The 10,680-nt window shown below is 45.2% G+C and overlaps 1 long non-coding RNA gene across 1 annotated transcript; it reads left to right on the top strand.

Annotated features, from left to right (window-relative positions):
* Positions 1 to 1,240: 1,240 nt before the first annotated feature.
* On the top strand, positions 1,241 to 10,368 carry LOC132659880 (uncharacterized). The gene is made up of 2 exons (XR_009600846.1): positions 1,241 to 2,010; positions 7,351 to 10,368. It is a non-coding gene; the product is annotated as an uncharacterized LOC132659880 (long non-coding RNA).
* The last annotated feature ends 312 nt before the right edge of the window (positions 10,369 to 10,680 follow it).

The following is a 10,680-nucleotide window of genomic DNA, read 5'->3' as shown; positions in this document are numbered from 1 at the left end:
AAAGAAACTGAGGCCTAGAACACTCTAGACCTGGGATTCTCAACTATGGCTGCTCCCGGGAATTATCTGGGGAGATTTTAAATCCTGGTGACCCAGGTACTATGCCGACCAACTCAATCAGAACCCCTGGAGGTGGACCCAGGCACCATCATTTTTAGTGCTCCACAGGTGATTCTAGTGGGTGGCCAGGGTGAGGACCGTTGCTCTAGTTTGGGAATCTAGAATGTGTTCTAGATCATTCGCCTTAGTTTACTTTCTTAATGCAATACTTAATTCTAAGCCCTACATTTTTCTTCTGTTCAACTCTTGCCATCAACTTTCTTTTGCACCAGAAAGCCACCTCCATATCAACTCCCAGATAGAGACTACATAGGAGGAGACACACTCTGAAACCTATAACGTTGGAACACAGCCCCAGTTCTCTGTGCCACATTCTCAGAGCCCCGAAAACACACATTTCTTTGTTGTTGTGGAGGGTTTGCTTTTGTTTTGCTTTTTAATCTAGACCAATACAAATGTTATGTGGAGGACTGTCTGCTGCTGCTGCTGCTGCTGCTAAGCCGCTTCAGTCGTGTCTGACTCTGTGCGAGCCCATGGATGGCAGCCCACCAGGCTCCTCCATCCATGGGATTTTCCAGGCAAGAGTACTGGAGTGGGGTGCCATTGCCTTCTCCGGGAGGACAGTCTAGCTAATAGCATTTAGTTTAAAAAGTCAGTGAGTTCCTGATTTCCCTGGTGGTCCAGTGGTTAAGAATCTGCCTTGCAATTCAGGAAACATGAGTTCAATCCTTGGTCAGGAAACTAATATCCCACATGCCATGGGGCAGCTAAGCCTGAACACCACAAACAGTGAGAAGCCCACATACCGCAACTAAAACCCAATGCAGCCCCAAACAGGTCAATACTAGAAGATTTGTCTTTAAAAAAAGTCCGTGAGTTCAAGGTCTGAGGCCCCGTTCCTCTTGTGTAGTTGTGGAAATGGCCCGCATCTCTCTACAAGGCCTATCTGTGAGGTCCTCCCGATCCTCAGCAAGATCCAGTAGACTTTTAGGTTAGAATTGTGGACATAATGAGGTAATGTGACACTCTCTGAGCTAAGATAAAAGTGGTCTCCAATCCAAAAAGAAAGCAACAAGTTTACTTTAAAAGTTTTAATATTTTGTCTTTCATCGCTCTAATGTGTCATCCAAATGCATGTTAGTAATAGATTTATTGAGATATATTTCACCCATCACATCAGTTCAGTTCAGTTGCTCAGTTGTGTCCTACTCTTTGTGACCTCATGGACTGCAGCACGCCAGGCTTCCCTGTCCATCACCAACTCCCAGAGCTTACTCGAACTCATGTCCATTGAGTCAGTGATGCCATCCAACCATCTCATCCTCTGTCGTTCCCTTCTCTTCCTGCCTTCAATCTTTCCCAGCACCAGGGTCTTTTCAAATAAGTCAGTTCTTTGCATCAAGTGGCCAAAGTAATTCACCCATTCAATGGATATATTTCAATGGCTTTTAAGCATATCCACAGTTACAATATCATCACTACCATCAGATTTACAACATTTTCATCATCCCCAAAAGAAACTATATCCATCAGCGATCACCCTCCATTCCCTCTCCCGCTGTTGCTGGCCACCACTTTCTGTCTCTATAGATTTACCTACTCCAGAGATTTCACATAGAGTCACATAATTTAAAAAAAAGATAAAGGTGACCTCATTCACTGTTTTGAAGCCTTTCAATGGTAATGAAAGCTACTATTCATTGGGTACTCCTTATGTATCAAATACCATGTACTATACCAGATACTGATGTTGCCTCATTTATTCTCAGCAGCCAGGTATTAAAACTTCTACTTTAGAAATGTGCAAACCAAGGCTCCAGGAGATTCAGCGACTTGCCTGTGGTTGCAGTGAATTAATGGTGGAGATGGGACTCAGACCTCATCTAGCTGAGGCAAGAGTTCATCCTATGACCCCGGCTGACCCAGCCCCAGGAATGTCTCCTCTTTCAGGTGAGTCTCCTGGGCCCTTCTGTTTCTGCCTCCCCCACTTCCCGCTTTGGTTTCATTTCTGTGAAAACCAAGAGGAATTAAATGTGCTAATGAGTTTTCTGCAGCACAGAAGCGAGAGGAGGATGTGAAAATGTGCTTAGCAGAGTCTGGTCTCCTCATGCTGAGACGAGATTCTAGAACACTACACAGAAAGGGGAGTTCTGGTTGGGCAAAAATTTATGTCGATGAGGACTTCTGGTTTTGCCAGCTGTCAGGGTGAAATGAAAATATTCCCTGGGGCAAGGACACCTCTCCCAAACTTCCTTCTCACTCCAATTTCCCAAGTAGAACAGACCCTCATCCTGGGTTGTAGCCCTCAGGACAGTCTGAGGTGTAAAGCCCCGCAGTGAGGACATGGGTGCGTTGTAGCTGTGAGGGGGGAACACTCGCCTCAGGAGGGGGGCCAGCTCTTATAGCACTTTGGGCATCCCGTCTTCTTAAATTCAGAATTTTCGCAGAATGTCTACCAACCACAAGCCCGGCAGGAACTGAGCATCTCTGAGTCTCTCCAGGCTTGCTCCTGTCCTGGCAGAGGCTTCCCAGGAAATACCTGCTGTTGGGCCTGCGAACTGGGCTCTGCTCCAGCTAGTTCCCAGAGGGGAGAAAAGTGCCATGTCAGGGGTGCCTCCTCTACAAGGCGCTGGGCTGATTAGGAAAAGGGAGCTGGGCCTCCCAGAACAGGTGCTGCTCTTCAGGGGAGTTCTTTAAAAGGAAATTGGTACAAATGAGCCTAAATGAAGCAGAATTAAGGCTGGCAGGGAGCGTGGCAGCTGCTGGCAGACAGGTGGAAAGAGCCAGTGAACAAAGAGGGAGCCCAGGTATGGGGGAAGGGTGGCGCTAGGTCTTCAGGGCAGGATAGGAGAACAAGACACCAGCCTGTAGGGGAGAGGAGGCCCCCCAAACAGTGGCTGAACCTGGGGGCTGGAACCCACACCAGGGAACTTCAATTCTATAAAAACTACAAGGCAGCAGGCACCATCCTGGGCACTGAGGCTATAATAGGGACACCTCAGCTCTGAACCCAGGAGGACGGTGTTCTAGAGGGATGGGGGCAGAGGAGAGACAATAAACGGGACTTCCGCGCATGTTCCAGACACATGCCTGTGAACTCTAGAATGGGAGTCAGGGAGGCCCCTGTGATGCAGGGACACTGGGCATAGTTATCAAGGACAAACTTCTTCCTCCCTTCCTAGGTGAGCAAATACTCTGTGCTGAACTATCAGACAACCAAATAGTGACCTTTCTATTAAATAAAACGATACTCTTTCTTTCCAATATCGCAGCTTGGGGAGTCCACAACCAAACCTTACTTGTGGGTGAGGGGCCATGGCTTGGGCAGATGCAGTGGCAGAGGCAGTTCTCAGTTCTGCCAGCCTGAACAGTAGGGCAGGCTTCTGTCACTTATTGAGCAAATACTACATTGCTCATTTGTAACATCTTTAATTTCTTTCCCTTTGGGAATATTGTGTATTTATAGGAAAATTATAAAGATATTATAGAAAGTTTCTACAGACCCCTTGCCCACCTCCCCCTAAGGTTAATATCTTACATAACCATGGTGCATTTATCAAAATTGACAGTGGTAGTGCAGCACTCGTAGCTAACTGCTATAGGCTGAATGTTTGTGTCGCCCTCCTCCAAAATTCGTGTATTGAAATCCTAACCCCCAATGTGATGGTATTAGGAGATGGTGGCCTTTGGGAAGTGATTAGGTCACGAGAGTGGGACCCTGAATAACGGGATTAGTGCCCATATAAAAGAGGGCCCAGAGAGCTCCCTTGTCCCTCTGACACGTGAGGGCACAGCCAGAAGATAACAACCTATGACCCAGGAAGAGGACCCTCACTAGACAACAAATCTGCTGGCACCTTCATCTTTCCAGCCTCTAGACCTGTGAGAAATAAATGTTTGTTGGTTAAGCTTTACTGCATACTAAAGCTTTTGACTGCATGGATCACAGCAAACTGTGAAAAATTCTTGAAGAGATGGTAATGCCAGACCACCTCACCTGTCTCCTGAGAAACCTGTATGCAGGTCAAGAAGCAAGTTAGAACTGGACATGGAACAATGGACTGGTTCAAAATTAGGAAAGGAGTATGTCAAGACTGTATATTGTCACCCTGCTTATTAAACTTTTATGCAGAGTACATCATGTGAAATGCCAGGCTGGATGAATCTCAAGCTGGAATCAAGCTTGCCAAGAGAAATATCAACAACCTCAGATATGCAGATGATACCACCCTAATGGCAGAAAGTGAAGAGGAACAAAAAGAGCCTCTTGATGAAAGTGAGAGGAGAGTGAAAACCCGGCTTAAAACTCAACATTCAAAAAACGAAGATCCCATCACTTCATGTCAAATAGATGAGGAAACAATGGAAACAGTGACAGACTTTATTTTCTTGGGCTCCAAAATCACTGCAAATGGTGACTGCCACCATGAAATTAAAAGATGCTTGCTCCTTGGAAGAAAAGCCATGAGAAACCTAGACAGCGTATTAAAAATCAGAGACATCACTTTGCCAAGAAAGGTCCATCTAGTCAAAGCTATTTTTTTTTCCCAGTAGTGATGTATGGATGTGAGAGTTGGACCATAAAGAAGGCTGAGTGCTAAAGAACTGATGCTTTTGAACTCTGGTGCTGGAGAAGATTCTTGAGAGTCCCTTGGACAGCAAGGAGATCAAACCAGTCAATCCTAAAGGACATTAACCCTGTATATTCACTGGAAGGACTCATGCTGAAGCTGAAGCTCCGATACTTTGGCCACCTGATGGGAAGAGCCGACTGGTTGGAAAAGACCCTGATGCCGGAAAAGATTGAGGGCAGGAGGAGAAGAGGGTGAGAGACGATGAGATGGTTGGATGGCATCACTGACTCAATGAACATGAGTTTGAACAAACTCCGGGAAACAGTAAATGACAGGGAAGCCCAGTGTGCTGCAGTCCATGGGGTCACAAGAAATCAGACAGGACTTATCGACTGAACAACAAAAAATTTATGATTTTTTATTATCACAGCCCAAATAGACTGAGATATTAAATTACAGAAAGAAATTTGGATTTCAAGTTTCTTATCTTTTAATATATTATTTAATCATTCAACAACTCTGGCTGAACTGAAGTTCAGAGACATTGTGACTCAAATAAGATGATACACAGCAAGTAAGTGGAGGAAGTTTAGGTCGCAGTCCAGGTCTGTCTGACTCTGAAACATGTGCTCTTTCTAGATAACGCTGCCTCTTTGAAGGAGGAGAAGCCAGTGTGTCAGTCTAGATCCTTGGACAAGTTGACACAAAGAGATGATTAACTGCACAATTATTTTATTGGGGAAAATGCCTGAAATAGGGAGGGAGCCAGAAGAGGTAGGGAGAGTTGTCATATTTCCATGGAAGTCTGACCACAAGTGAGAGGGAGAGAGATGTTTGGGTGCCAAAAAAGGAGTCCTTTCTGAGTGGAGGACTAGAGCAACCCACAGGAGGTGTGCACTCAGTAAAGCATATGATGGATTTTAACTGGCAGCTGGGGCCCTCAGCCAGTTAAGGACTCTGATAGTAGGAGTTTGAGCAAAGTGCAATTTCATGGCTGCCAAAATCAAAAATGCAGAGAAACTTTGTATTTCCTTTCAGGTCTGCTCAAGGAAGAGAGATTGCTGATGAGTAGGGTGAGGTCCAATGAGGTGGACAAGGCACCTTGCCTTACTAGATCCACCAGTTCCCCGGCAGAGCTGGTAGCTCAGGAATCCCAAACTAACAGTTAATTTTATGGGTTGACCTGATCTAGGCCATAGGGAGCCAGGACCTTCTGGTCAAACATCATTCTGGGTGTGTTTGAGAGTGTGTTTTTAGATGAGATTAATATTTATATTGGTAGACTGATCAAGCGGGAGAAGGAAATGGCAACCTGGAGAATTCTTGCCTGGAGAGTCCCATGGACAGGAGAGCCTGGTGGGCTGCTGTCCATAGGGTCACACAGAGTCGGACACGACTGAAGTGACTCAGCATGCATGCATGCATTGGAGAAGGAAATGGCAACCCACTCCAGTATTCTTGCCTGGAGAATCCCAGGGAAAGGGAAGCCTGGTGGGCTGCCATCTATGGGGTCGCACAGAGTCAGACATGACTGAAGTGACTTAGCAGCAGCAGCAGCAGACTGATCAAGCAGATTGCGCTCCCTAATATGGGTGAGCCGCATCCAATCAGTTGAAGGCCTGAATCTAACAGAAAGTTCTCCCCCTAGTAAGGGAGAATTCCTCTTGCTTGGCTGCTTTTGAATTGGGACACCTGTTTTTTCCTGCCTGCAGACTTGAACTGAAACACTGGCTCTTCCTGTGTCTTGAGCCTGCCAGCTTTTGGACTGGAACTCCAACACTGGCTCGCTGGTTCTCAGGCCTTTGAACTCAGAATGAAATAAAAACATCAGCTCTCCTGGGTCTCCAGCTTGATGACTCACCCTTCTGATCTTTGGACTTGCCTGCCTCCAGAATTACATGAGTCAATTTCACATATATATAAATAATATATCTCCTACTAATTCTGTTTTTCTGGTTTAACCCAGACATTACACCTGGTTATTACACCTGATATACTCAATGTCAGGGCTGACCACAGTATCTCATATGGTTCCTTCTCCTCTTCTGCCATCAAACTCCACTATGCATTTGGATTGCATGCTGGATGGAGAGTTTCCCAGAAGAGCATGGGAAGGTGAGAAGAACCAGTTCAATCCAGGGCTAAGCCTCCAACCTACTTCTGGGTGCAAAGGAGACCTACTCTCTCACAGCCATGGCCTGAGGTGATGGGACTTGCAACGTAGCCTCAAGGAGTCCCTGCAGCTGGCAACTGGCTTGCTAGTGAAAGTAACAAATCCAATACTTAAGAACAGACCCACCATCTCGTCTTAATGGTTTGTGGATTCTGGGGGATTCTGCCATCTCAAACTTGCCTGGCTGCGCTTCCTAAAGAGTCCTTAACCTCCGAGGGGACTGGTACTGGCCCTGCTCCAGACCCAAAGTAACAAGATATCTTCTCAAAGTGGAGTAGTCCTGTCCTGTAGCCCGTGGATGCTCTGTCAGTGTCCACAGGGCAGCCATTTCTGCTGGCCCCCAGTACTCCTTGCTTTGTGTCTTGTCTGAAGCTTCTGGGCTCTCCTGCTGCTGCTTCTTCCTAGAAGCCTCCTGCGCTTTGTCCCGAAATTCTGGAACCAAACATCACCCAAGTGAGTAATTCAATTAGATAGTCTCGCTTAAATGGGGGAAAAATGATAGTCTCTCTTTTTTGACTTAGCCGCTGTCCCTTCTACCCTCAGGTCAGGGAAGACCCCTCTGATCTGGAAGTACCTGCACTGAGGAAGCCCAGCATCCATACAGGACCACTGGAAAAACCATAGCTTTGACTAGACGGACCTTTGTTGGCAAAGTGACGTCTCTGATTTTTAATACGCTGTCTAGGTTTCTCATGGCTTTTCTTCCAAGGAGCAAGCGTCTTTTAATTTCATGGCAGCAGTCACCATTTGCAGTGATTTTGGAGCCCAAGAAAATAAAGTCTGCCACTGTTTCCATTGTTTCCTCATCTATTTGACATGAAGTGATGGGATCTTCGTTTTTTGAATGTTGAGTTTTAAGCCAGCTTTTTCACTCTCCTCTTTCACTTTCATCAAGAGGCTCTTTTGTTCCTCTTCACTTTCTGCCATTAGGGTGGCATCATCTGGATATCTGAGGTTGTTATTTCTCTTGGCAAGCTTGATTCCAGCTTAGGATTCATCCAGCCTGGCATTTCACATGATGTACTCTGCATATAAATTAAATAAGCAGGGTGACAATATACAGCCTTGACATACTCCTTTCCCAACTTTTAACCAGTCCATTGTCCCATGTCCAGTTCTAACTGTTGCTATTTGTCCTGCAAACAGGTTTCTCAGGAGACAGGTAAGCTGGTCTGGTATTCCCATCTCTTATAGAACTTGAAGCTGGATAATTATTTGTTGGGGGTGGGGTTGTCTTGTAGATGTTGGACGTTGATGGCCTCTTACCAACTACATGCCTATTATCATCTCAGTTGTGACAACCAAAAATGTCTTTAGATGCTGCAGTCTTTAGAGGCTGCAGCCTGAAGCCTCTCTGTTTGAACTCTAGACTCACAGGAGAACCTGGGCTGGAACTGAGGACTAGACAGGCAAGTAGAAGAAACCAGGAGGAGGAAAGCATGTGCCTTTGAAACTACCCCTGCTCAACCTCCATGAACCAGGGCTACTTAGACTTCAGCTTTTCAAAAGCGGCCTCCTCTTGGCTCCCCCCACATAGCTTTGTTTCCTCTTTTTTGAAAAATACTATTTTAAAGAACATTTTTAGATTTACAGAAAAATTGCAGATATTATTGTGTGCCCATCTACCTGCACCTATTATCAACAACTTCAATTGGTATGGTACCTTTATTACACAGCAATTACCGAACCAATACTAATACTTTTTTTAAAACTAAAACAGTATTTTATTCAGATTTTTGTTTTTACCTAATGTCCTCTTTCTGCTCCAAGAGCTCACTGAAGATGCCATATTACATTTACTGTTATGTCTCTTAGGCTCCCTTTGGTTGTGACAGTTTCTCCAACTTTTCTCGTATGTGATGACCTCAACAAATTTGAGAAGCACTGGTCAGGTGTTTTCTAAGATACAATCTATTGGAATTTGTTATTTTTAAAACTTTTAAGAAAAACATACCAGCTGTGTGTTGGCTACTTCTCCCTTCCTTTCTTTTCACTTGGCTGTGCTGGGTCTTCGCTGCTTTGTGTGGGCTTGCTCTAGCTGCGGCCAGCGCAGGCCTACTCTCTAGTTGTGGTCTGTGGGCTTCTCATTGCGGTGGCCTCTCTTGTTGCAGAGCGCAGGTTTTAGAGCGTTTGGGTGTCAGCAATTGTGCCACATGGACCTAGTTGCTCTGTGGCATGTGGAATCTTACTGGACCAGGGATCAAACCTGTGTGCCCTGCACTGGCAGGCAGATTTCCAACTACTGGATCACCAGGGAAGTCCTGCTGACCTTCTTAAGACTAGACTCGGATTATGATTTGGGGAAGGAAGACCACTGACATAAAGTATCACTTTCATTACAACATATCAAGGGTAATACGATCAAGATCACTTATCACTGTCGGTGGTGTCCTTGATCACCTGGCTGGGGTAGTGTTTGTTGTTTTTCCATTCTAGAGTTACTCTCCCCCAACACACACGTTTCCACACTGTACTCTCTGGACGGAAGTCACTATCAGCAGTCCACAGCTTAAACAACAGGTAGTCATGCTCCCTTTCCTTAAGGGCAGAGCATCTGCGTAAATTATGTGCAATAATTCTGCATAAGATGCTTCTCTCTTCTCCCATTTATCAGTGTATTTATTTTATACATTGGGTCATAACCCCACATTCCTTTGTTTTTGCTTCAGTTGTCCCAGTTTTGGCCATTGAGAGCCCTTTAAGTTGGCTCCTGTGTTCCTTTGACAATACTCTGAATTTTTAAAAAAATTTTATTTTAGAATTTTTATGTGGACCACTTATGAAGTCTTTATTGAATTTGTTACAATATTGCTTCTGTTTTATGTTTTGTTTTTTTGGCCATGAGATATGTGGGTTCTTCGCTCCCTGACGAGGGATTGAACCTGCACCCCCTCCATTGGAAGATGAAATCTTAACCAATGGATCACCAGGGAAGCAACCACTCACCCCCATCAATTTTAAAAAAACATTTCCTTACTTTCTGAAACTAAAAGATGCTCCAGGCTCATCTTGTAGGTTTTCCACCCTAGCCTTTGACTCAACCATTTATCCCAGCAGTCGTGGTTCCTGTCACTGGAGAATGAAACCATGACATGAGCACTAGCATGCTCATTGCTCTTGGAGTGCCATTGCTTTCAGGTCCTCTTAGCTGACAGAACAAGGAAATATACATGTGTGATACCTGTGTATACACACATCTATAAATGTTTCTATGTATAATTAAGTTTAATGCAAATTCATACTGATTTATTAAACTTTAATCCATCATCACATGAATCATTCTAGCATTCTGCTCTTTGCTAAAAAACTCCTATAGTAAGAAAACTGGCTCCCACCATCCATTCACTTAATTCTTCAATCCTAATATGCAGAATTGTTATACCATACCCCAACCCCCAAGGCTTCTCAGGTGGCACTAGTGGTAAAGAACCCACCTGACAATGGAGGAGACGTAAGAGACACAGGTTTGATCCCTGAGTTGGGAAGATTCCCTGGAGGAAGGCATGGCAACCCGCTCTCCAGTATTCTTGCCTGAAGAACCCCATGGATGGAGGAGCCTGGTGGGCTACAGTCCATAGGACCACAGAGTCAAGACATGACTGAAGCAAATTAGCAAGCATGAAAGTGAAGTCGCTCAGTCGTGTCCGACCTTTTGTGACCCCGTGGGCAGTAGCCTGCACCAGGCTCCTCCGTCCATGGGATTTTCTAGGCAAGAGCACTGGAGTGGGTTGCCATTTCCTTCTCCAAATTAGCAAGCATACCATATCCCTATGGAAACTCCTAGAGGATCCTGCACACACGCACTTTTTTGACTGTAGTCTTACAGACTGCGTACTTCCCAGTGTTAGGTCAGCATCTTCTCCCACATCCTCT

Source organism: Ovis aries, chromosome 5 (assembly GCF_016772045.2).
Source record: "Ovis aries strain OAR_USU_Benz2616 breed Rambouillet chromosome 5, ARS-UI_Ramb_v3.0, whole genome shotgun sequence".
Lineage (NCBI taxonomy): Eukaryota > Metazoa > Chordata > Mammalia > Artiodactyla > Bovidae > Ovis > Ovis aries.
Note: the sequence above shows the minus strand (reverse complement) of the source record. Positions and strands in the feature narration are given on the sequence as shown.